Genomic DNA, 5,000 nt, shown 5'->3' on the forward strand with positions numbered 1-5,000 from the left:
GGTCCATGTCACCCACACTCATGTTAAGGGAAGAAAAAAGAAGAATACAGAGAGAAGCAGACAGAGAGGGAGAAAGAGAGCTATATTTTGTATATTACGCCTCGACCAGTGCATTCAACTATGCCCATTTGTGTTGTAACACAGCGAGTGTTATCATAATCGCTTCCACCTTACTTGACAGGACTTTAAAGCGATCCTGTCATTTTATTTACCCCAGACTACTCTGTGATTCATGCCAACACACACACACACACACACACACCCACGCACACGTTCTCCCTGCGCTAACTTCCCCAGTGATCCCAGTAGAGTAGGTAGAATGACATCTTTTGATCTGAGCTGTCCGAAGAGATCAGACCAGACTGGCAGGTAATGGATACCCAATGACTAACACCACAGCACTGTGGGGTGGGGTGGAGGGGGGGGTGCATTTCTGAGGATGTGCGTTCATGTGTGGGAATGGAGAACATAGCCATTTCAACCCATCTGATCTAGCAAACCTACCCAGCAAGGCTGCACTCCCGGAAGCGTGGGTTTGTGGGTTTGTATGTGTAACTGTGAGGGTGTTTTTGTGTGTTGGAATGGAGAACACAGCCATCTCCGCTGTCTAATACAGCAAACCCCACCGTACAGAGATGCTGACATTGCAGCATAATTATTGCTGCAATATCACTGCTATTTCCTCTGTGTGTGTGTGTGTGTGTGTGTGTGTGTGTGTGTGTGTGTGTGTCTCCATGTGCATCTTTTACACTTGTGTGTGTGCATGTAGAATTGATTGCCCTTAAACAGGCTGTTCCCTATATGGTGCGCTTTGCCATTTCTTATGCTCTTACAACATATGTGTGACAAATATGTTCATGTTTATCCCTGAAGATGTGTGTGTGTGCGTGCATGCATGTGTGTGTGTGTGGGGGGGGTATTCTTCCATTAGCTGTAAACTCTCTAATGGGAAAGGGAGACAGACCCCTGAAAGGCACAAAAAAAGAAAGAAAAATAAATAAGTAAAGGGGAAGTTAGTGCACTGAGCACAAGGACAAGTGGGAGGTGAAGACTGAGGGCTTTCATATTGGAAAGGAGAAGAGATGAGAGCAAAGGAGAAACAAATGGGCGATGGTAGAAATGATGAATCCCATTCAGCCCTGGTTGACTTACTCTGCATTCCCCACTGGCTTCCTTTCTGCAGACACACTCAGCCCCCCCACACACACACACACACACGCACACACACACATGCACACACACTATCCCTCTGGCATGAGTGTGCCTGGCCCTGGGTTGTCCCTGTGGGATTTGGGAATGCCACTGCTCCCAGTGCAGACCATCTGAAGACCAACACAGAGAGAGGATCATCTAATGTTGGTGTGATCATTTTTGTGTTAAGTGTATCCAAGCTTTTAAGTGTATGAGACCGAACATGTGTGCTTATTATGTGTGTGTGTGTGGGGGGGGGGGTGGCTGCGGATGTGTGTGCAGATATGTGAGTGTGTGCGCATATATCTAAGTTTAATGTCACATACATAGAATTGAGCAGAGTCCAGCTCTTTGTGAAACTGTGGGGACCATACGTTTAATATCTCCCCCCATTAGTTCCACATTGATAGATATCACCTCACAGAAGAAGTGAGTGACCGATTTAACATGCACGGTGTTTCCTGGGTACTTGTTCATATCTCAGTTAAGGTCTTATCGGTTTACATGCATCTCTGTTGCCCTGCGTGTATCCCTGTAGTCATGTGTTCCACAAGAAATTAAATTCTGCTCCCCGGCCCACCTGCTTCCCTTGTCACTTGAGCAAGCCACTTAAAACAAATCACAATTACGACATTGCCTTAATCAAAACCTTTCATCACTGAAAGACAACAGTTCTGTTTTCATGGTCGCTCCAAACTACGACCTAGCATTTCCACAGTTTGCAGCTGGATTTTTTTTGGGGGGGGGGTTGCCCAAATTGTACCCATAAAACTTTTTTGAAAGGGAGCTTACAGAGCAATACCATGAAAAAACAGTCGATGGGATAAAGTGTTCACATGACCCGGTTAATATTGGTATATCTCTTGGGGCCTTATCCAGGTTACTCATATAAGAAGGAGGGAGTGGGGTACCTGGGTGGTGTGGCGGTCTACTCCGTTGCCTACCAACACGGGGATCGCCGGTATGAATCCCCGTGTTACCTCCAGCTTGGTCGGGCAGCCCTACAGACACAATTGGCCGTGTCTGCGGGTGGGAAGCTGGATCTGGGCATGTGTCCTGGTCGCTGCACTAGTGCCTCCTCTGGTCGGTCAGGGCACCTGTTCGGGGGGAAGAGCGTGATCCTCCCACGCGCTACGTCCCTCTGGCGAAACTCCTCACTCTCAGTTTAAAAGAAGTGGCTGGTGACTCCACATGTATCGGAGGAGGCATGTGGTAGTATGCAGCCCTCCCTGGATCGGCAGAGGGGGTAGAGCAGCGACCAGGATGGCTCGGGTAATTGGCCGGATACAATTGGGAAGAAAAACGGAGGAAAATCAAAAAAAAAAAAAAAAAGGAGGGAGAGATTATCTGAGTGACTAAATAACATAGGATGTTTGCATGTGCCAATGGGATACTTCAGTAGCCTACTTGAGAATGTCGATACCAATGGGATTTTTTTGTGTGCATGTAAATGAAGCCAGTAATCCAGGTTCAGAATGCTTTTTTTGATGCACCCCCCCCGCCCCGCATTTGTCACGCTTTAAAGTCAAACAAAAAAATGTTGGATCAGTCGCTTCACCTGGATTTACTGGAATGAATTTGTGTGTATGAACATGTCAGCATATCAACCTAGCATCACCCAGTCATTTCCGGAAAGTATGTTCAATACCAAAGCCAAAACATTGTAGTGCCTAGAATAGGGGTTTTCTCCCTATAGCATGGATATCTCAAATCAAACTATACACCGTTTCTGCACATTTTAAACCATTTCCCTGAATAATCATATACGTTTGATTTTAAATTGCAGCAGATACAAACAAGTATTACTGGGAATAACCTCTCTTTAGCCAGCCTCGCTGGGAAGGGCTTGGTTTTCAGATGGTTTTCTGCAACACTCAGACCAACAGATTTGACATGGTGCAGTCTTCAGTATGCAGAAACTGATGCTTGCTTTAGAAAATAAATAGAATAACAACTACACCTGAACACAAAACACACAAACCCACATGCACACAAAAACAGAGACTAGACCCACACACACACACACACACACACACACCCACACACACACACACACACACACACACACACACATGTGTCCCAGTGAGTCTTTAAGTAGCTTCTTAGCCCGGGCATACTTTTGTACTGGCGCGGCAACAGCAGCATGTACATACGTACGTCAGTAGCTCTCCAGCTGAGTGGCAGGAGCAGACGATTAGCTTGGCTCACCCGGTTCAGACTCGAGCATACACACACGCAGATGCACACACCTAGGCAGCCATACAGGCGTGCAACAAGAGCATCTGTGTTCCTGCATAATCTCTGCATCCCAATGCTTTCCGCACACAGACACACTAACTGTTGCCACTCATAATATAATCACCCCGACACCTATACTTTCTCTTTGCAATAAGGTGCCATTTTCATTGTGACTATGATAATACTATCTCGGCTTTTAGTGTTTTTGTGGTAGACATTTTGCATATTTCATTCTACCCTGCAAGCCATTAACATTTATCAGTAAGTATATGATACTGTATATAGGCATACACACAGACATATAGGTCTCTGAATGTATGTGAAGCTAATAAATGACCTTTCTAGATATGAATACTACATCAGAGTTAGCTAGTAAGTGTGCCTTTAACCTCAGGTAAAAATTTAGAAGACCTATTTGAAGTGATATTTTTGCTTGTGATGATCAAACAATCGGGTGATATGATTTAATTTTTCACATAACTTTCTGTTGCCTGTTGATCTAAGCACGCAATATCTGAGAGCTCATGCTGAAGACACTACACTATTGTTCTTGCTAGTATTTATTTTTTTTACGCTTTTCTTGCATACAGCTTGCACGTTGTGTATATGCTGGCTGAACATGACAGTATTATACACTTTTTTGTTTTTAATGCTTAAGATTGCAGTTTGATTCACCCGTAAAATCCGATAAATAAATGATTAGACAAAACTTTGACGATGTTTGCAGGGGATAGCTGATGGCACTACTGCTAGCATGCAGTTATTCATGTTATATTCCGACGGAGCTGTAAATATGTTTAAGGTCTTGCTAGTCTTACCCGGTTTGCAAAATTGCTAGCATGTAGCCTGGTGAAGGAACAGCTCCATTCGTCAGAGGTCTGGGTCGATTGAACACCTCTTGAGATCGATGGCACGCCCCACCAATTCCCCAGCACTCACTACAGACAGACATGCCCCTTTAGCCACCCGCCCTGCTAGGTCTGGTAACACACACACACACACACACACACACACACACACACACACACACACACACACACACACACACACACACACAAAATGACAACCAGCCCACCAATTTGTCTGAATATGTCAAATCACAATAATTAAGCATTATCGATCTAAGATTCAATTAACTTCATTAACAGAGGTCGTGGTAGTGATTGGTTGGGATTGGGAGGAGGGAGGTGTGGAGTGTGTGTGAGAGGGACTGGGCTGGGAGGAATTGACCGTGGTGCCATCACACACACACACACACACACACACACAGACACGCACGCACAAGCTACGTGTCACCAGGAATATTTATCTATGAGACTGATGAGGGCATGAGACGGTATTCTCTCTCTTCTCATGCATATACAACACACACACGCATACAAACACACCCAAAGACACCCACATTCAAACTCCATGGCTCCAGTGCAAAGCAGATGTGTAAACAGACAGTGTTGACGTGCCTGTGTGTCTGATAGGGCTGTTAAGTGGTTATATAAGCATGATAAACTGTTTCCTAACATCATAACATCTGTGGAGCGCATAAGAATTTTCCCATTTTATGGACAGATTGG

The sequence above is a fragment of the Lampris incognitus genome, chromosome 4 (genome assembly GCF_029633865.1).
Source record: "Lampris incognitus isolate fLamInc1 chromosome 4, fLamInc1.hap2, whole genome shotgun sequence".
In the NCBI taxonomy this organism is placed as follows: Eukaryota; Metazoa; Chordata; class Actinopteri; order Lampriformes; family Lampridae; genus Lampris; species Lampris incognitus.